This window comes from Mus caroli, unplaced genomic scaffold (assembly GCF_978045245.1).
Source record: "Mus caroli unplaced genomic scaffold, Mus_caroli_1 scaffold_17, whole genome shotgun sequence".
Classification (NCBI taxonomy): domain Eukaryota; kingdom Metazoa; phylum Chordata; class Mammalia; order Rodentia; family Muridae; genus Mus; species Mus caroli.
The window spans coordinates 82,430,945-82,454,320 of NW_028227272.1; the positions used below are offsets into that span (position 1 = coordinate 82,430,945).

At 39.0% G+C, this 23,376-nt stretch overlaps 1 protein-coding gene across 1 annotated transcript in view; it reads right to left on the bottom strand.

The window, feature by feature from the left end:
- The window catches only part of Cyyr1 (cysteine and tyrosine rich 1), an 89,637-nt gene that overhangs the window by 60,450 nt on the left and 5,811 nt on the right, over positions 1-23,376 (bottom strand). The window lies entirely within an intron of this gene.

The following is a 23,376-nucleotide window of genomic DNA, read 5'->3' on the forward strand; positions in this document are numbered from 1 at the left end:
GCAACTTTGTGAAACACAAATTATTTACTCTCTAGATGCCTGCTACTTTGAATACAGAAACTCAGGGAGATGCATTCTGAATAGAGACTTGTTCGGAAGCTGGAAGATGACTCCCTACCATAAAAGTAGGAGATGGAGATAGAGGGAGGGAGGGAGGGAGAGAGAGAGAGAGAGAGAGAGAGAGAGAGAGAGAGAGAGAGAGAGAGAGAGAGAGAGGAAGAAGAAGAAGAAGAAGAAGAAGAAGAAGAAGAAGAAGAAGAAGAAGAAGAAGAAGAAGAAGAAGAAGGAGGAGGAGGAGGAGGAGGAGGAGGAGGAGGAGGAGGAGGAGGAGGAGGAGGAGCAGGAGCAGGAGGAAGAAGAAGAAGAAAAAGAAGAAAAGAAGAAGGAAGAAGAAGAGGAGAAGGAAGAAGAGGAGGAAGGGGGGGGGAAGGAAAAGGGGAAAGGAAGGGGGAAGAGGGAAAAGATGTTTTCCTAGTAATGCAAGAGAGTTGTACATTTTGAACACCAAACATTTAATTTAAAGCACTTTTCAAGAGAACATAAGGTGATCTTTTCAATCGATGCAAAGAGGCACTTGATGAACTTCTCCTTCCCTTCTAAGAGGCCCAAGGCTTTGTGTGCAGGACTTAGATGCAGAAGATAATTCCCTTAGTCCACTAAAGAGAACCAGTTAACGTTAACGGGTTTAGGTCACACTTAACTGAGCCTTTGTCCCCAGGCTCTAGAACAAGACAAACTTTGTTATCTCACAGCTTTGATTCAATAAATTCAACATGTCCAGATAATTAAGGTAAAGCAAGAAGTGAAAAGAAATACATTAGAAGTTGGAAGTAAAAATCCTATTTATATTATATTATATATATTATATGTAATATATTATAGTAGTAGTGGGGAGAGGGAAACCTGATCTGGTATTGGGTGAGGGAAAAGAACTGAAGCCCTGAGGGCCAGCAGAAGGAATGGAAACAGGCAACCTCGGGAAATAGGAGTTTACTGGAACACAGAGAAAGTCCTATTCTGTTGATTTACTTGTTGTTCTGTTTTGTCTTCTTTTGTTGAGGCAAGATCTCACACTACAGTTGACGCTAGTCCCAAACCCTTTATCTAGTCCTATCTGGCCTTATGACAACCCTCCTGACTTGCCTTTTTGATTGTTGGGATGACAAGTCCAAGTCACCATACCCAACTCTATTTGGTCTTTTTATTTATCATTGGAATTGCATGCAGGCAATCAGTTTTCTTCACCCAACCCCTCAAATAAAAAGGTAGGGGACTCACTGCTAAGGGTGGTCACCCAGAAAACATGCTGGGCAGGATTTATGTATTACATGTTAAAGCAGAAATTGTAGAGTAAGATTTGTGCCTGATCAAATTATAGATTTTGGTATAGTGATTCATAAATCAGCCCTTGAAATCCCAAGGGTAACAGATAAATCCAAGTGTATGTGGGATTTACTGCACGAGTGACTATCAGGGGGAGGCTATGTTTATAAATCTCTTTCCAATTTACAAAGCTACATTTTTATAAACTCATGACACGCTTGATGAGGATACATTCCAACATTTCTGACGACCCTGGGAGTACACAGACTGAAGATAGTGTTAGAAGCCAGGTAAGTCATCTGCCTTAAATTATTTAATGATACATAATGTTTTATACTGACCTATATTTTAAAAAGCAGTTTCATAATGAAACATAGATGTTTGATAATACTGATTCAGATAAATCATTTGGACATGAAATGACATGTAAATACTCATATAACTTAAATATTCATATAACTAAGTGCCACAACCATCTGAAAGCATGCTCATATTCAGAAACATGAAATGATACAATCTCTTGACTATTATTATGGTCTATGTTTACATTTTAATTAGGCAAACATAATTTCTAATACACTTTTTTTACCAATATAAAATGCTAAAGCTGATTTTATAACCTTGGTGTACTGGCTAGTTTTGTGTGTCAACTTGACACAGCTGGAGTTACCACAGAGAAAGGAGCTTCAGTTGAGGAAATGCCTCCATGAGATCCAGCTGTAAGGCATTTTCTCAATTCGTGATCAAGGGGGAAAGGCCCCTTGTAGGTGGGACCATCTCTGGGCTGGTAGTCCTGGTTCTATAAGAGAGCAGGCTGAGTAAGCCAGGGGAAGCAAGCCAGTAAAGAACATCCCTCCATGGCCTCTGTATCAGCTCCTGCTCCCTGACCTGCTTGAGTTCCAGTCCTGACTTCCTTTGGTGATGAACAGCAGCATGGAAGTGTAAGCCGAATAAACCCTTTCCTCCCCAACTTGCTTCTTGGTCATGATGTTTGTGCAGGAATAGAAACCCTGACTAAGACACTTGGTAAAAAGGAATTCTAAGGAGACACTTGGGTCTCTCAATTATAAAATTGTTGAAACAATGGACTCCAAAGAAATGGATATTTCTCCAGGAATCTCATGCTGGAAGGAGGGCAGCCAGAAGGGTAGCTTGTCTCCCTGCAAGAGATTTCAAACAATTCTACTTGTCAGGCCAGGACAGGATGAGACTGTGAAACCTGCAGGAGATGGGTCAGTGGCCAGTGGGACCGCACGCTGATTGGCCCTGCTCAGATGCCTATCCTGGCCCTCCCTACATTTAGACTTTATTCCTACATCAGGACCCTGAAGATGGACTCGAGGGTTTGCTGGATCTGTCTCTTTGTCTCTTTTCCAATATATCCACATTGAATAAATCTCCCCTTTCTGGCTTTCACTATTAATTTACCTCTCTTTATTGACTAGTAAGGACCAGTGGCTAGACCCGATATGTGGCATACATTTTGACCTCCTTGGATCAATACAAAGCAGAGAATAATAAATGATAAAATGTACCCGTTATCTATCATAGTCTTTGTTTAAATTTTAATTAGGCAAATACACTTACCAATCTTAAACTCCGTTGTTTTGTAGCTGTTTTGAGAAATGACCTTTTCCAGGTTCAGTTCTTTCCCATGTGATTTCCACATCCAGAATCATAGGACTTGCTTCCCTCTCGCACATCCGTACCTTCAAGGCCCACCTGGCCCACACTTTATCATTTCATCCCATCCTCTGCTTTCAAGCCCACTTGAGACACAGCACTTGTCCTTTCTTCACAGAAGGATGCTAATCAACAACTCAAAGGTTTATGTGCAGGATGCCAGAGTTCATGAATGACAGCACATATAAACGGGTTCATGATGCAATGGTTCCTATCTCATAATTAACACGATAGTTATTACATATATTTATTTAATAAAAATATGTAGAATTGTACTAATAATGAAATAGCATTGTTATATAATAAAATTAAGGATGGTTTATATTATTTATTTGTAAGGAATAAAAGGCAAAACCAATATAAGTTACCATTCAATGGCATACAGAATCCAGTAGAAATATCAGTTCTGTGGCATCAAGATACTGAGAACATAAGTAGCCTTGTGTTTTAGTTATGCTAGGAGCAATTCTTGCCTTAGTAGATGTGTTACTTAAATTATGTGACATCTCAAAAAAAGGAAGAAAGGAAAGGAAAGGAAAGGAAAGGAAAGGAAAAGAAAAGGAAAGGAAAAGAAAAGGAAAGGAAAAGAAAAGGAAAGGAAAGGAAAAAAGAAAAGTCTGTTGTGGCCTGCAGTTTCAGATATATTTAATCCATCAAGGCAGAAACAGCACGGTGGTAGGAGAGGCTCTGTCTGTGGCTCCGAGAACATACAGCTCTGATTCCTTACATTATGATAGGCAGAAAATATAGAAAGCAGGCTAGAAAAAGAAATGGGTATATCTTTCAAGGCTCACCTCAAGTAATCCACCCTTGCCAGCCAAAGCTCTAACTCCTGAAGGTCCCACAACCTTAAAATTGGTACCAGAAGTTGGGGACTGATCATTCAAAGCATAAACCCCTGGGGGATACTTTAGAGTCAACCCATAAGACCATCATATATTAGTCCATATGCTTGAAGCACATTGTGATAAAGACCATGTAGTAGTTAATAAGGGCTAAGCACCAGGTCCTATTCTTGATTCATCTAATCCGATAGGAACCAATGGGCAGATTCTAATGACATCACCATTTCCTAACCATCATTTTGGTAGATGCAGTGATTTATAAATTTGGCCTTTTTTTAGACTTCTAAGAACTCTCTTCACTGCTCTCCTTACCGTATTCAAGCACCTTAATGAAACAGAAGTGAACCTTTGCATTTCATTTTCAATACTCCTTAATAGAGTTGCCATAGTAATTTAAGATAATGCTTCAGGGTCACTCTATTTAATTGTAAAGAAGTTACGGCTCATGAAATGACTGTTTAATTATGTATCATAATTTGATAATTAAGTAGATTATTAGGGTTCCAAAATAAAATGATTTTTGATGTGGCTTATTCAGACTAGCATGTTCCTAGGACCATTTGTTCCAGGATTTTCCTGTGAGGAGAGATGGTAGGAACAGATTTGTCTCATGCATAGTTCACCTACTGTATCTGAATGTCTAGATTAATTCCTGGGAAAGTGTAGTTTTAGAAGTCACTCCCAGGAGAATTTCATAAATATTATCTGTTGAGAACGTGTGCAGTAAGCTAACTTGAATGCTGTAAAATCTCTGGTTTTAGGTTTTGCTGAATAGACACAATGAAGACTGGTGTTTACAAATGCAAAACACTTAAAAAGCTTGCATACCATTTAAGAAATGGATACTTTTTTTTTTTCTTACAAGTAGATACTGGTTTGAACGTGTTATTTGTAACAAATGATGCTGTGCAGGAAAAGAAATAACTTGCACGGGTTTCTAGGTCTTTAAATCAAACCTCTGATTAATTGAGACACCTGGGGGTTGGGATGCCTAATGGCATAATCTGAAAAGCAGAAAAGATTTTACTGGCTTTGGAAAAATCGTTTCAGGATAAGCTTCTTTCCCGTGAGAACTATTTTTCCTCCTCTATCCAGAAATGCATAAATTTGGGGCCTCCTCAATTCTGTGTATGCTCTCTCTCTTAAATATTTAGGCTACCAAAAAAAAAAAAAAGAGTCAAGATAAATTATTGTTTCTCTTTTTTTATTTAATGGATTTTTTTAAAAAAAATGTGTGAACCTAGTTTGGAGAGCCTGCCAATGATCAGAAAGCCTTGATTTTAATATTGCTATCTTCCTTCACAAATAGCAATGAGACATTTCAGGAAACATTATTTTTCTCTTAATAAACCTTTTCAAGTCATTTTTACTCATTTTCATCATGTAATTTAATTATCAACATCCATAGCTTTCTGTTTTCCTAGTCCAGATCTTTATTTCACCTTACTTATGGGATCTCTTTTCATAAAGTGTATGAAGTTGATACTTCAGCTATTGCTGTAGTAAGTTTCTGGTTAACTGTGGATGTATAGAATGAACCATCTCTCCAAAGATCTCAGATACTAACTGAGATACTTGCCCAAATAGCAAATGATAGGAAGTATTCGGATTTTAAGCTGGAGTAGAATGGCAGAGATACAAGTTGTCCTTGTATTATTTATAACTCACTGGACTAACAGTTAATTAAAATGAAAGATGTAGAGGGCTGGGTGTGGTGGTACCTTCTTTTAGTCTCAGCACTACAGAGGCAGAAACAAGTTTGAGATCAGCCAGGTCTACCAAGAAAGTCCAAGGACAGCCAGGGCTACACAGAGAAACCCCGTCTGAAAAACAACAACAATAACAACAACACAAATTATATAGTAGAGAGAGATATATAATTACATGTAGGCCACATAGATAGGTTGTGCTTTTTTCCCCTAGAAGATGATTTTTCCAAACATAAGGTTTTTGTTTGCTGCTCATAAAACCCAGCATCACAACTGTGCATTTCTCCTTTAGATTTGTTCTTTTACTAAAAGGGGACTCATGGTTCTTTCACTAAGCATCTTTCCACAATAACACGCCCTGGGAGACTTAGTGTCCCAAGTGGGCACCCATGGTTTGGTGTTGGCTCTCTTTTGACATTTTTAAGGCATTATGAGCTATGGGCTAATGAAACAGGTTCCTGCCCTTCTTTTTATTTATCTGAAAAATGTAATAGTTGTATCTGCTTGTCACTTTATGCCAACAAAGGACGCCTTGTCAATACAGACTATGATAGCCACACATTTCGGCAACTCCCAAGTGAGACATTTTGGTCAAATAGAAGGAACTGCTGTTAGAATTTCCTCATAAGTGAATTTACATCAACATAGGAGATATGGGTGTTATCCTGTAATGAATCTATACTAATCAAGCATTTTATTCCCCAGGAAAGTGATGTTTTGGTCCAGTGTAAGCAACTGTTGTTAGATATTCTTTATCTGTATGCTGAACTCTCTACATGAAAACCTTAAAGGTTTTTCAAAGTGCTTCTATATCACAAAGCAACTTAGAAGCCTGGATGTGTCCTTTTACAGGCTAGGTTTGCTCAGTCTTGCTACTATTAACATTTTGAACCAAATCATTCTTCGTTGTGAAATACCGGCCTGTGCATTAGAGGATGTTTAGCAGTATGTCTGACTTCAACCCGAAGATGTCAAAGGGGTATCAGCGACACCACTTTCCCTAATTTTTCCCCCTTCCCTTCTCCCTCTTGCTCAGGCCCCTACTTGCTCTGGCCCAAAGGTTTACCATGTGGTTGCTGTGATTTGAACTCATGACCTCCAGAAGAGCAATTGGTACTCTTAACAGCTGAGCCATCTCACCAGCCCCTCTTAAATATTTTAAAGTATCCAATGTAGGGACAAAAGTCTTACTAGTTGAAAACCACTATTGTAGATATTTCAGGATTTTTATCCTGCTCTATCAAGACAACCTAATCTTACTGCTATGATACATCTTCGTATGTCTCACCCTGTGCCCATTCCTGAACCATTTTCTCCAAATTTGGGTATTCATTCATCACATACAGCAAACATTTTTATATACAACTTTAAGATGTTGTACTGGCTGGTTTTGTGTGTCAACTTGACACACAGGCTGGAGTTATCATAGAGAAAGGAGCTTCCCTTGAGAAAATGCTTCCATGAGATCCAGCTGTAAGGCATTTTCTCAATTAGTGATCAAGGGCTCATTGTGGGTGGTGCCATCCCTGGGCTGGTGATCCTGGGTTCTATAAGAAAGCAAGCTGAGCAAGCCAGTAAGTAACATCTCTCCATGGCCTCTGCATCAGCTCCTGCTTCCTGACCTGCTTGAGTTCCAATCCTGTCTTCCTTTGGTGATGAACAGCAATGTGCATGTGTAAGCTGAATAAACCCTTTCCTCCCCAACTTGCTTCTTGGTCATGATATTTGTTCAGGAATAAAAACCCTGACTATGTCACATGTGTATACATGTAACTGATATGGTTGTATTACAGTATTCTACATGTTCCTTACGACACCGAGGAGATAAAAGTGGGCATAAATTCCATGGTTTACCAGTACCTGCTTAGTGGTTCATCTTTAAAGATATTGATTGAACACAGTTGGGAGACCACCCTTGTAAGACATAATTCTATGCTTTTTAATAAAAATATGTTGTGGGTGACAGAACCCAATAAGTACATACCCATTCCATCACAGCCATAGGGCCATTTGACCTCCTCTCCAGTAAGAGGCAACTAAGAGAGAAATAAATGGACTTGCCCCTTTAACAGATATAAAGCCAGGAGGGGTCCTGGCTTTGCTGGTCTCCATAGCCCTCCCCACCTCTCTCTCTCTCTCTCTCTCTCTCTCTCTCTCTCTCTCTCTCTCTCTCTCTCTGTCTCTGTCTCTGTCTCTCTCTGAATCTTACAAGTGAAGATTTGTTTAAGTTTGTAAATGTCTTCTAACCGGATAGCGTTTTATCACACTCTAAACTGCCAAGGGACTGGGTGTCACACAGTGAAAGAACGAGATCTAAAAAATGAATGTAATATGTAGTGTTCCCTTAGGAGTTTACAATCAAGTAGAGCTATCTCAGCTGGCATGGTCACAAATGTGCAAATGGAAGGGAGAAATGGTTAAAGAATCAAGAGAATAAATTGCTTGAAAAACTCAGAGAAAGGGATCAAATGCTTATTTATTGGCTGGAGGGACAGAAAATTATTAAGAATGAGGAAGAACTGATATGTGTATCCCTTGATTTAAATTCGTTGTGCAGCTTGACATTTCTCCATTTCATGGTTATTCATCATAACAGCAGAAGTAAATTATTGTGATAGATAACTTAAACAGTTCACTCTTCGAACACTGGTAATTTATGTCTCTCCCTCTTCCCCCAGTGTTCCTAGAAGCCTGTCAATGCTATATTGATATTTTCAGAGGCTCAGCTCTTGGCTTCATTACTTTTCTTACCACTCTTTTGTTCTCCTGCTCATTGATTTTTGCCTTTGAGTTTATTTTCTTTGTCTTTTCCTGACTTCTAAAGATGGAAGCAGATTATTGATCCAAAGAATTCTTTTCCTAATATAAGTTTTAATCCTGTATATTACTTTCCAGACACTATAAGCACCATTCCTTATTTCTTAATTTCCGTTTAAAGCCTCTCTATTTTTTTTACAGTGTCCTTATGATTGCTTCTTGAGTCATGTGTTTTCATAAGGAGGATTTCAAGTATTTCCTTCATCAAGATTCCTCTTACCTGTTTCCTGACTTCTAGTATTAATTATGTTGATGAAAGATTGTGTACTTCATTCTTTTCAATTTTAAGGTTTTTTTTTTTTTTTTTTTGACCAAGGATGTGGTCTTTATTAACACATGTTTAAGGAAAGCATTTGCACATGATAGATACAGGCTTCTGTTGGCTGGGGTGTTCTGTGCATTATTAGTTCATAGTACAGGTCACGTCTTGTAAATTTTTGCTGGTTTTCCTCTCTAGCAACTCTGTGTTTGGAAGAGATCCTCACTAAGTATGGACCTGTCTTTTCTGCATCCCTCTTCTTCCTGTGTCTGTTTCATGAATGGTTGCTATTGATTCTTAGCTGTGTGTGCACTTAGGATAGCCACGTATTCTTGACTCATGGACCACTGCATCGTTACGTAACATTCTACTTTATCTTTGGTAATATTCTCTGCTCTGAACTTTTGCTTAAGTTACTATTGTCGTATCACTTTCTTTTAGTAACTGGTTCCATGGTGCATCATTCCCGATCCTCCTGATTTTGTAGTGAATTTAAATCACGATTTTTCAGGTGAGTTTCAAATAGTATAGATTTATGAATTTCAAATAGCTAGTATAGATTTGAGTTACACTTTGTATTTTAAGAAGCCAACTTTTGTCATTTATTTGTTACATTTAAATTATTAGTGTGATTATTGGTAACTTTGAACTTACAGTTTTGTAATTCCCATTGTCCCTTCCATCTTTTTCCTTGTCCCTTTTATTACCTTCTGTGCCTTCATGTTTGGTTAAATCAGTGTGTAATATTTCCTTCCCTTTGCGGCCGTGAAAATATAACTGAGTAAAGCAGCTTCAGGGTTCATTTTGGCTCATGGTGTGAGGGTGCAGCTGTCATAATGGAAACAGCTCATGGCGTGAGGTAACAGTCGGTTGTCCTGGGCAACAAGGTCATGGAGTGAGGGTTGCAGCTTTCATCATGGGGAACAAGCTCATGGCATGAGGGTGCAGTCCGTCATAATGGGGAAGGCATGGAGGCAAGTGGGAAATGAGGTGAATCATGGTGCTGCATAGGCAAGGTAAATCTCATTCCTCAACTCCTTCACTGTTGTTCAGTCCAGGACCTCTGTCCTAAGAGTAGAGCTGTCCAAGTTCAGATTGCTCCTCTCAGCAATACCTCTCTGGAATCAGATACACTCAGAGATGTACTGCCACATGATTTGAAAGCACATTGACAGTGATAATTGGCCATCATCATTAGCTTTCCATTTTAACCATGGACTGTACATTTTGATAAATTCTGCTATAGGCCAGTAAATCTGTTGTTTTTACCGGATGCTCAAGGGAAAGATAGAAGGCAGGCTGATCTTTGAATGAATTTGGTATCACTTTCACAGGATAGCAACACGTTCACAGGATACTTTGTCATCCCAACTCTCCAGCTTTGCTCCTAGGTATTGTGCCTGTGACATAACAATGCCCATTGCATGCATTGTACCTTGTAAGTGCATTATAGCACATTATGTTTTCCATGTGGCTATCAGGTGCATTTTCAAGACTAGGAGGAGGCAAAAAGCAGACTAATACTTACCAGTCCCAGACCAGATTTTCTTAATCTCATTTGCTTTCCCATATTCCAATTTGCTTTCTGGCACCATCTGCTTCATTGCTTATCTTCTTTTAGTAATCCTTTTAGGTCAGATCTGCTGGCCTAATGCTGTCACAGTTTTTCTTAATAATGCAACCTTTTGTTTTCTTAATCTCAACATGGCTGTTTTTGCTGAGGGCTATTTTTACTGGATATAGAAATGTAGATTTCTACTTTTCCAGCACTTGAGAAAAAAAGTATCATTTTTCTGTCCTCTGTATTTCTGACGAAAAAAAAAGGAAAAAAAATTCAAAACATGGTTCCACTAAGGTAATGTCCTTTCAAATTATTTTCTTTATTTTTTATTGATTGATTGATTGATTGACTGATGATGATTTGCCTGGGTGTGAATTTATTTGGGTTTTTCCAATTTAAAATTGGCAGAGATTCTTGGATATATAAATTCTTTAATAAAGCTGGATGTTTCTTCATTATGTCCCCCTCTTCCCACTTTATTCTATCATTCTCTAGTAGGTAATTCCCACACCCCTGCCATCTTTTGATTGGCTTCTCCCTTGTGATAAAGACCTTTCCTTAATCTTCTGTGTGTTGAGTAATGATGCACTGTACCCTGGACTTTTTAAAGACCAAGTCATGAGACAGAATTCTGTTAGAGAAAATAATCATTTAGATTCAGTTGAAAGCATAGATCCAACTTCTATGAGTGGCAGTTGTTGTTATAGCAATTTCCTCCGAGTTGGGACAGTCTGTGCCGCAGGGAGTCTCTTAAAGACTCAGGACATTCTTAGATGGGCCTCCTTAAAGATCAGGAGGTAAACAACTCAGAATTTTCAGGAACTTCCTGAGACTGACAAGTTTCACTAGCCCCTCCCCCTTCTCCCTCATGGACCATTACCCATACTGGCATAGGCTTTCTGTCATGTAGCTGCTTTAGAGTCAATTTTGCTCCATAAGTAACACCCCACACACACATACTCCTGTAAGTAATCCTAATAAACTCATTGGTTTAGTAAGTTTGACTTAGGTGGTATCTTTATTTTGGTTTGTTGCCAATACGCTATCTGGGCTGAGGAGACATTTGTTCAGGAGTTCATACATAATTAAAGGAGCCTCTTCTTGAGTTTCCTCATCCTTTATCATTTCCATAGTATTTTCTGCTTCCATAAGATGAACCCTTTTGGATCTCTTGCCAAAAGATGTGCTTATAAATAAAGCACATAAATACCAACTTTTTTGAACATATTCACAATGGGCTCATATATAGGAAGAAGGAAGGAAAGAAGGGAAGAAAGGAGGGAGGGAGGAGGGGAGGAGGGAGGGAGAGAGGGAGGGTAGGAGTGTGAGCATATGAATGAGAATGAGAATAGGGGAGAGAGTGAGACTTGCTCCATGGAGATTGGAGATGCATCCTATCTCCTCTGATTAGAAAGTCAGGTCTGCACTGCAATTGTCCTAGCTTTGGGCCCTACTGGGTCTCATTGTTGCAGTGTCCCTTGCTGCTGTGCTTCACTGTTTAAGGGATCTTCCAAGATGTTGGGTACAAAGGACTACAGAAAAGAAAAACATTCCAGATGCGCCCCCCCCCCCAATACCTGAGCACAAAGAGACTTTACTTGCCCAGCCAAAGCTAGAGACCTCCTCCTACAGTTCTGAATGGTATGGAAGTCCACCTAGTACCTGGGATATGTTTGGTCCACTGTGGATTAAACAGAGGAAGTAACCTGGCAAAGGCCGTAATTAATTAGGCATAACTAAATTTGTCTTGAATCTGCCAGGTAGCCATAGCCCGGGGTCGTTGCTGTACACACCCAGTCCAGGTTTGAGAGCTGCATTCAGTGGTAGCTTGGGGCAGAATGTGCTTTCTCCATCTCACTCAGAATCAAAACCAAGGCTTCCACTCAAAAAGGAAGAAACAAAACTATCATAAGCACAGCAAATAGCCGGGCAGTGGTGGCACATGCCTTTAATCCCAGCACTTGGGAGGCAGAGTCAGGCAGATTTCTGAGTTTGAGACCAGCATGGTCTACAAAGTGAGTTCTAGAACAGCCAGGGCTATACAGAGAAACCCTGTGACAGACACACACACACAAGCTAAAAAAAAAAACAGGGCAAATACGCCATGCAATGTATAATAAGTTGACTATACGAAGCCAAAAAGATGAATGAAAAGAAATTGTTTTAGACATGATCAATCTCAGTCTTTGGAATAACCAGTGGCTCTGAGTTGCCATACAATTTGTTTTTTTTATTTGTTACTAGTGGAAATATTTTCTGTCTGGAGACTACCATGGTTGTATATTATATACAATATCTTCAAGGCAAACTGTTGTTTTTTAACAGCCCTGTAAGTTCTATAAGCACTGGCTTTTATGGAGAGAACTGCTAATTAGCATAATTTTTGAAAAGCCTAATCAGGACCATTCTGAACTGCTACATGCAAAGGCACACTCATATCTATAGATCACTGTGATCACACTGCTGCGATGCACTGCCGTCAGAACACTGCTGTGTACATTCATTATTCATGTACCAGGAGAGAAGAGCCAGGCATGTTCAAAATAGATGCCAGAAATCTTGTGAATTAAATTTCGAAAGGGGAATTAACTAGAATTCTACAGTGAATCTGTTTGTGAAGCCAATCATTACCTCTCGGCGTTTGCTGTTCCATGTGCTATTTCTTTTTCGTAAATAAGAGTTAGGTAACATTATTCAGACTTGTCCATGTTTCTGAGACCCTCTTCTAACTCCCTGGTCAGCCTATGGTAACATGGCAGACATGTAAACCTAAAGGGCATGTCTTTGGGGGCTGTGATATATTTTTTTGGCAATCTCTGGGTAGAGGGATACAACACTTATTGAGCTGCCTTCCAGTCAGCAATCTATAATCACATTTGATGGAGAGGCTGGAGAGCTTCCCTGAGGCTGAGGGTGCTCCCGGGAAGCTCCAGTGTCAGCAGGTGGCGGTAGCAGATGTTACTCCTCTGTTGGCACTAAGGAAGGCCCAGGAAATCCCCTCAGCAGGCGAGGCCCCCTGCAAGGCCTCCAGCTTTCCAAACTCTCTTGGTGATCTGCTCTGTACTTGTTTTCTTTTCTTCCTTAATCCAGATATTTTCCAAGTCTGATATGTTTACTACTGACAAAAATGCATATATCCCTGCTGATTGCTTCCATGTATAAATATATCACCCAGACCCTTTAGGATCCAGAAGCAAATTCTTTATTTCCCTTTTAGCTACTTTCAAGGGAGGGTCAATGAGGTTAAGAAAACAAGAGAATTCCAAGGGCATTTTTTTTCTGCCTCTAAACGTTCATAATCTTTCTTCTATAACTTCATTTTACTACAACCAATATGAAGTATATGAAGCTTCCCCCAAAATGTCTTGTTATCCAGTAAAGGTGAGGCCTCTCCAGCTAGTCTAAGAATGGATATTTTTTACTATTACAATCTTAAAGCAGAAGGTTTAGATACAAAGGATGTGCTTAGATTAATTCTAATCATTAGTTGTAACTCAGATATGAAATTAGCAATGAATGGATGGACAGACTGACGAATGAATGGGTAATGATTAAGTATCACTCACAGAACACTATTCAACTATTAAAAAAGAACAGAAGACTGCCATCTGTACCAGCATGGACAGAGCTAGGATGCATGCATTAAGCAAATGAACCAGAATAAAACCACATTTCCATGTAGAAGCTACAACAAGAAAATCATCTTTTATGTAGATTAACAGTTGCATAGGTTGCAAAGTGGGAGGTGGATGGATAACTGTAGGTTAAATTTGACCACTGCATCTTCTGCCTATGTCAGTTACTGAGCTCCATAAACTTGTGGAACTAATATAGTTTCATTGAAAATAAATTCAGAAAAATAAAAACTGTGTAAACTCCAGAAATTTTTCTGTGTGCAATATCGTAGAAACTGCTATTGTATTTTATGCCTGTGAATGAAATATACATATATATTTTTAACATTTTTGAGTTGGCTCTCTGCAGCCCCAGGTAGTTATTGTTTTTTCAAAATGTAGCATGGAGAAATACTGATCGGCTGACCCCTGGTCAGTGTGAATGTATACAGAAATACAGAAGAAGGAATTTGTGATGTTTTCTGTATTTTTGTGGGATGTGCATAATGGCATGAGGCACTTCTCTTGCTACAGATAAGGTCTACTTCCTTCTGCCCCTTCTTATTACAGTGATATAGAAACCACAAATCCTGTTTGTCTTGAGTCACAAAGATTCTGTGAGTTAAATAGCCCAGACGGTCACCCGTGGCACTTCAGATGGAATCCTATTAGACTTTGTGAGGTTATCCTCACCTGCAGAAATTCATTAGTTAAGAAGTGGGTTCTTCCTAACATTCTGCCATTGGGAGACAGCTGGGAGGTGTTGTGTTCTTGGTGGCAGCTGTCTGCCAGAATTCTTCAGATACAATGGAGGAAAGAAAAAACAAATCACTCAGTGTGTGGAATTTTCCTCTCCTCTATATTACATTTTATCTCTCCAAATTATGGAAGTGAATAAAGACGCAGAGGAGCCCGTTGTCATAACAGTCTGTGGCGGGTGGGTTGCCTTGCTTCCTTGAGGGAGAGCACTCACCAGGAAACACAGAAGTAAATCATCGGAATCAAATCAGCGTTTCAGCTCTCGTCCCCCTCATCTAATTCTAATTTATCATAAACAATGCGATCAGGAAGTGATGAGTGACTCTCATACCCTTTACTGGGATGGCACCTCATTTGTATTCCACGGAAAGATAGTCTCGGAAGCCAATAACATATTCAAATTGTGATTTGAGTTTTCTAAATAAATATTTATCCAGATGATGCATATTAATAATTTAGCACCCACAAACTCTCAAGGTGTTTGCGTTTCAGTGGCGGATTGACTCGCATTAAAACGGTATGTTATTGATTCTATAGAACCAAGAGCTTTGATGATGGGTTGGAAGACTGGCTTCTTACCCTTGCAGGCCTGGAGTCTATAGAAGGACAAACAGGAGACCTTGGAACCAAACCAATGAATACTAATAGGTTAGAGAAGGAGCAGTGTAATATTAAAAGAGAGGAAAGCTTTTAATACAGACATTGGCGATGAGAAAGGGGAGCAAGAAGCATACCAAGTAGAGTGTTATGGTCCTCCTAATATCAACGAATGTCAGGGATCCTTTTCATTTACCCCATCTTGAGATCTTCAAGGAATGCTGAATGCCTCTATCCTACAGAACACTAAAGTTCAACTGGGCTGACCTTAAGTGAGACTTGCATACTTACATTAATCTAGAGTTAGCTAAAACTATCTTAGACAAGTACCCTCTTTAAAAAAAAAAAAAAAAAAAGCAAGGGCTGACTATCTCATACACAGGGCGATGGACTTTGAAGATGTAGGCGAATGTGAAAACAGAATTAGATCTGGGATAGCCCCAAAGCCCATTTGTTAAACACACTTGTTCCTCCGTTGGATGCTATTGGATAAGTGAATTTTCAGAGATAGGATTCAATAGAAGGAAGTTGGATATGTGCCCTTGAAGATAATACTGTGATCCTGAGTCTCTCCCCTCTCCCTCCTCTCTCTCTGTACCATGAAGCAACAGGCCTTCTTATCTACACACCCCACTAATGATGTATTGTGCTGCCTCATGCTCAAAGCCAGAAAAGAAAGTAACCATTTTAAATGGCAGCCTTCAGAATTACAGATCACAACAAACCTTTTCTTTTCCTAAGTAGGATGTATCCAGGTTTTTGCTACACTAACAAACAGGACTAACACATAAGACCTAAGAAACGTTGTGACACAGTACTTTGTACACTGGGTCGGATGCTTCTGCTGAGATACCGGCCTGATTAGGAGTTGTGCTTACTAAAAAAATTTCTAAGCCCTATAGTCTTGATTATATGATCGGTTAACACATAAAGTACTTTCTAATAAGTATATTTTATTTTTAAATTTATTATTATTATTATTGTTAATTATTATCATTGCTGGTGGTAATGGTGTGTGTGTGTGTGTGTGTGTGTGTGTGAGAGAGAGAGAGATAGAGAGACTAAATGATGTATGTGATATCTGACCTGTGACATGTGTGATGTGTGTGTCATGTAGCCGGACATATGTAGGTCAAAGGACAATTCAAAGGAGGTAGTTCTGTCTTTCCACTGTGAGTTCTGGGGATCAAACTTAGGTTGCCAGTCTTATTCAGCTAGCACATTTACTCACTGAGACATCTCACCGGCAGTAATTTTCCTTCAGAGACAGGATCTCCCTTTTCCCGGACTAGCCTTGGACTCACGATCACCCAGCCTCAAGCCCCTGAGTAACTGGGATCATAGATGATTCATATGATTCATGTTCATGTCTATCGTGTCTGTAGGAAATGCCTGTCCTCCTTGCTTTTATTACAGCCATTGTCAGTTTTCTGCGATCTTTATTGCACATAAACCTTAGGCACAGTCTCCAAAATTCAATAGTAAGCAACTCTGAGGATTTTGACCAAAACGGCATGGAACTGACATAGATAGTCCTGGAAAAAATGACATTGTTAAAATATCCCATCTACAGAAATGAGGCTAGCCTCTGTTCCCCCCTCATTATGATGTGGTCTAAATATGAAGTGTCTTCATAAGCACATGTGAGTGAGCCTAGGTACACGTGTGTGGTGCCGTTCTGGAAACGTGGGGAAGCAGAGACTGACTGGAGAGAGGAGGCCCCCAGAATCAGGTCCCTGGGGCTAGCTTATTCTTGCCTACTTCCTGTCTCCTCTCTGCTTCCTGCCAGTGAGCAGTGAGGAAGGTCCTTTGCCACACATTACCTACCTCCGGCTCGTGAGAAGTTGCCCAAGCCTAGAGGGTCACACAATCAGGTGTTCTCGTCACAGTGACACAAAATAGTAAATAACACTATTGAAGTTTTATGTGTTTCTGTTGCTCTGCAAATGCCAAGGATATATGGAGTTGCTTAGGATTTACCCTGAGTCGTTTGCTGGGAGTGGGAGGAGTGATGGGGATGGAGGCCAGGATTTCTGCATACGAGGCAAGTCCTATACTGTTGAGTCCTAACTCATCTCTCTTATGGTCCTTAGGTGGTTTGGGTGTTTATTTGCATACACATTAGGATTCCTAGTATGTGTTGCTGGCATACAGCAGTCCACTACTTTTGTTATGCAAAATGTATACACTGCCAACTTGGTGACATTTTGTTAGTTTAAAAACCCTGTATTAACAGTCACAATATTTATTAATGACAATCAGTAATTTAGTTCTTAGCTTTCTAATTATTTTATCTTCTACTGCCTTATGGGACATGCTGGTTGAGATTCTCAGTGCAATCCTGAGTAGCCACAGTGACAAACAGGCTTGCCTACCACTGGCTTTAAAGGAAGGCAAGCATGGGAATCAAGGCAAAATGATTTGACTTTTGAAGATTATCTATTAACCTAAAATTTCCCCTCTATACATAGTTTTCTAAATGTGAATCCTATTTTATCAGTTCCCCTTATTTTTGAGACTTATTTATTCATAGCGGTGTCTCCTGCAGTTAGGGCTGTTCTGAATTCTTCAGAGTTAAAGATGACTTTCACCTCCTGACCCCTCTGCCTCGACCTCCCAAAGGCTGGCATTATGGGTGTATACTAACTCACTTGGTTTAGGCAGTGCTGGAAACCTAAACTAGGACCTTGTGGATGCTAGGCAAGTTCTCTAGCAACTGTACAACACACCCAGCTCTTGTGTTAGATTTCAGAATAATTCCTCTTCAAGAAGCCTTCGGGGCATGCTCAGGGCAGAGTGAAGGCAAGTCTTTTTTTGGATCTGCCAGGTTTTCAGCTCTACCAACCATAGTGGGCTAAGCAATCTGCTTAGAGCTCTCTGTTACCTGCTAGCTCCTAAAAAAAAAAAAAAAAACAAAACAAAAAACAAAAAAAACAAAAAAAACACGAGCAGGTCTATGTTTTTTTGATGGCTTCATCCTCCAGCAGTTGGTACAGAGCACGGAAGAGCTGGAGTGTATTTCTACAAATTTGTTGACACTATGTTCTAGAAACTTCACGTATTTTTTTCTCAAAACAAATATTCATGTTAAGTTCACTCCATTTATAAAGGCAATTAGAGTAGATAATACATTTTTTTTAAATCTTTTTTTTTTAAAGATTTATTTATTTATTTATTTATTTTTTACATGTAATACACTGTAGCTGTCTTCAGACGCACCAGAAGAGGGCATCAGATCTCATTACGGGTGGTTGTGAGCCACCATGTGGTTGCTGGGATTTGAACTTCGGACCTTCAGAAGAGCAGTCGGGTGCTCTTACCCACTGAGCCATCTCACCAGCCCTAGATAATACATATGACTGAAAAGTTTCATTTATCAACACATTTATATTTGCTGTTAATAAAATAAACCCTAATATATAATTACGCCCTCTAAGAGAGACACCTAATTTCTACCTTGATAAAACAGAAATTATTGTTATATTTTCAACAATTTTCAAGTTCATCTTTATTTTAACATTGTCTTTTTTGGTTGCTGTTCATCATTAATAAAACAAAAGTGAGACTTTCATGCTTGTTAGTTTTTTGGTTTGTTTTTTTAACCAACTCAACGAAAACTAGAGTCACTTAGAAAATGGAACTTTAACTGAGTGATTCCTACCTCCAATAGACTAACCAATATATTGTAGATCAATGGCTGACATGGAAAAGCCAAGGCCACTGGAAATCGTCCCACTTCTAGACTGGTGTTCCTGGATTGTTTAAGAAAGCAGGTCAAATGAGCCAGGTGGAGCAAAGCCATTCTTTCATGTTCCCTGTTTCAGTATCTGCCTCCAGGTCCCCGCCTTTGCTTCCCTCTATGGTGGACTATGTAAGCAAATCAACTTCTTCCTCTCAAAAGGGGCTTCTGGTTGTGTGAATTATCACAGTGACAGAGACACAACTAGAACATCCACTAACTTGAATTTTCTCAGTGCTTACTTTTTTCAGAGGTGTTTTTTTTTCTCATCTCTGAAACTAAAATAATTTTATTTCCATTTAAATGCTATTCTTAATGGATGCAAAAGTCTCTCCTGAGTTTAATTAACATCCTCAGCCCTTTAATTACCACAGGACCACAAATGTCATTTCGAAACGGAAAACCTTTATTCTTTAACTTCGTGTTGACTTCATGCATAGCGTGGCTCTAAAAAAAAAAGAATCACAGTAGTGATATTTATTAGCTGTCTTTGCAGAACTGTGGGTAATACATCTTTCATGTTTCATTGAAAAGAAAAGAAACCAAATCCCACCAGGGCCTGCATTGTTAGTTCTGTCTCTTGATTGCTTCCTATGGGCATGTTTCTCTGCTATTAGATGTGCTTGGCTTAATCTTCAGTTTAAAATGGCAGTCTGGGAAAGCAAAATCCTTTTTTTTTTTGAGTTAGACAATTAAGTCCTACATCTGATGGTCTGGCTCACAGTATCTCCCAGCCAGTCTGGCTCACAGATAAGATTGAACAGTAATTCCTGATATGGCGGAGTGTCTTTATTTTCAGTAAGGTTATGTTTTTACTTTGCTCCAGTGGATAGCAATAAATAGTGATGCTATAACATCCTGTATTCCCTTGGGATTCTACCAGTTCTAAGGAGTACTCTACGAAACACAGCTTTTCTCCCTGGCTTCACTCCTAGGGGATGTCAGTCAGGTTCTATCAACAATGTCCATGTAAGCGTCTCTTTACACATTCATCAGGGTGTCTGTCCCACCTTCTCTGTGGAAGAGTTGCAGAACAATGTGTGTGACTCATTATGGTCATTATATCACTCATTATATCTTATTTCTCAACATAACTCAAAATCTCACATTTTTAAAAAGTATATAGGCTTCTAAACTTCAAGAGCTTGATCTTATTATCAAATAAAAATAAATAAATAAATAAATAAATCTCTTACTCACTGTCATGTCCTGTAGTCTATCCAATGTGTTCCACACATTATGCCCTGTGTCCTTCCTGATCTTTTATCTACAGAATACTTGAAATCTCCATTTGAGGGCTTTCTTAGTGGTACCTAAGATTGTGTCTACCCTACATAAAGTCATATGTCTACTTTTCCCATGGAAAGTCGAATTGTTTTATTTTAATTCGGGGTGGCATAACCAATAAGAGTCTATTAATAACAATCCACCTTTTATCTGATTCCCCCCTCCCCCTTTCTATCTCTGAATCAAAGTTTAATTTCCTTTCCGGCTACTTTGAACAAGATGGGTTTTGCCAAAAGATCATTTCCTCGCTTCTATCTTTGGCTGTGTGTCCAGGAGTCTCTCTGTCTCGAAGGAATTTCCTTTCCTTCACTGTTCATTTGTGTAAACCTTTACCCTTCCTTCCCAACTCTTATCTAATGTCACTTATGAAGCCTTCTCTAAACATCTCACTGTAAATACACAGTTCTCTCTGTCTCTGTCTGTCCCTGTCTCTGTCTCCGTCTCACTCAGACAGACACACACGTGTTAAGTTTTAAAAAGCAACATATCCCCCCTCAGCTGTGATTGCTGCAGTGGTAGACAGAGGCCCCATACCCCTCACTTTAAGCGATTTATAGACATTACGGAATGGCCCAATTATCTTCTGAGCTAGTCCTGATTTTTTTATTTAAAGTTCATTTTAAACTAAAGGTTGGCAATTTTACTTTGAAACTAAGCCACAAGATAAAACCAAAAATAAAATTAACCAAGACTAAATTTTATTATCTCCATTGGTTTTCTTTCTTTCTTTCTTTCTTTCTTTCTTTCTTTCTTTCTTTCTTTCTTTCTTTCTTTCTTTCTTTCTTTCTCTCTCTCTTTTCTTTCTTTCTCTCTCTCTTTTCTTTCTTTCTCTCTCTCTCTCTCTTTCTTTCTTTCTTTCTTTCTTTCTTTCTTTCTTTCTTTCTTTCTTTCTTTCTTTCTTTCTTTCCTTTGCTTCTTTCCTGATAACATAAGAAAGTTTAACTTTCTGTTAAGATGATTCAAATTATTCAACAGAATGTGCCCAGAGGCTTGCTAAAGGAAGTATAGATTTTGAATTCCAAACCGGCAATATTGGGAAACATGTGCACAAAAGAACTCATATGACCATTCTTAGGACTCATGCCCACCCCACCCCCACCCCATCCCTATCCCCTCCCCTATCCCCACCCCTACCCCCACCTCCATTCCTTCCCTGTTGCCCTGCACCTAGTTCAACATAATAGAAAAAAAAAGTCTTGGGTGGAGTAGAAAACTCCTTTCAAAGGTTAAACAATCACTGGAAATCCTGAAAATGTATCCTCCTCCATCCAGTGGGAAAAACACTTTAAAGGGTTTTTTTTTTTTTTTCCCCTAAGAATTGTTTAGCAAGAGCTTTACTCAGAAGTTTCTATTTTTGACAGAAAGTTCAGTTTTAACTGCCTGAAATACAATGCCATCTGTGTTTACTTTTCCCCTGCAAAACACAGTTCCCTTTTCCCGTTTATGCATAACAAGTACATGGTGCTAGTAACCCCAATTAATGTGCTGATTGGAAAGGTGTATTCCTTTTTTCTGAATCTAAGTCACAGAAGGCATATTTTCACATTAAAAAAATTTATGATATTCTGGTTAATAGTTATGGCCATAAAATTTAGTTCCCACTGAGACAGGGTGGTAAGTTAATAAACTGGGCACCATACATACTGACATTTAGTGAGTGTCACTACATTTAGTGACATCAAGGGCACAGGACTAAAAAATCCCAAGTTTGCTCATTCATACCCACGACTGGTTCCACTCACACATACACTGGAGCAGTAGTAGCATAAGACATTAAGAAATCATTAAAAATATAATTTATTATTCAGAAGCTTTTAACTATCTTATAGTCTGTATAGCTATCTACAATTATAAAAGTCATTATAGATATTTGAGTTATCCCATTCCTGTGAAAACATATGCTGATTGGCAATTAGTTGCTTTGTCACTGAATCCTCCATAAGGGAAAATTTAGAAAATTTACTTAGCTTATATTTCATTGAATATTTACTCTTCATTTAAAATCAATGCATCATTCATTTTTAAAATTCCATCCTGGCATTTCTTCCATAGCTCATAGTCTTTAAGAGTATCCCAAACCAGATTGTTGGCGAATGATGTACAGTCAAACAGAACTGTATTATCAGGTCTAGTGTGGATTCTTGAAAGTTTTTGTCGTGGTAGAGTTCCCTTTAGGGTTTCCCTTTGGAGAAACAGAGGACTTTGTTGCCAGGCTTCTCAATGGGCATGTTTCTGGAGCAGCCGGGTCGCTCAGAACAAGCCTTGCACATCCTATTTCCTCCTGAGCCTTCAGGAGGCAGAAGCTGAGCTGAGCTACTGCCTAGGAATGGAGGAGTTTCCACTCAGCCATACGCATATGGAGAGGGAAAGCAGGAGAGAACAGAGGCTGGACCTGCAGCATAGCTGAGTCACAGGAGGCTCTGACTACAGGGTGACCTTTTCTACCAGTTCCTGCTTTTCACTCCTCAGCTCTATGCGCAGAGGACCTGCAAGCCCACACTTACATAGATTTAGCAGAAATACAAAATTAGAGACTTTCAGCCCAAAGGCAGGCATCACTCCCGTTGTCCTTTGGTCAGAAGCAGCAATTAAATACATTTTTAATCCAATATGGGGGATCTACTTAACACAGTCTGCGTTTCTGTGTATGGGATGTCTGTCACTCACATCTACCTTTACTTAGGTTCTGAATTTATTTCTGAGTTGTCATATATGCGTTATATAAATAACTGAGATTTCATATTACAGTTGTTTTCTTTATTTATAACCCCTCATTTTCCTTAACTTCCTTAATATATTAGACAGTTTAGGGTATGGTTGGTAAGTAAGCTGACCATGATTTAACAACAAATGTCAGCTTATACATCCTTCAATACAGGAGACTGGAGGATATCATGAGTTTATGAATAGACGACATAACACACTACTCTAGTACATACAAGAAACAATGAAAGCATTGTTTTAAAACTCTCTTCTAACAAAGGCTATTTTTAAATTTGCATATTTATCAAGTAATATTATTTAAATCTCTAGGAACGTTTTTAAATCAATAACCAATCTTTTGATTTGTTTGTGTGACGAAATTTCACACAGTATTCCAGACTGTATGGAAAATAATTATATTACTCAGGCTGCCTTTAAACTCTTGGCAATCCCCCTGGCTCAGTGCTGGAATTACATTAT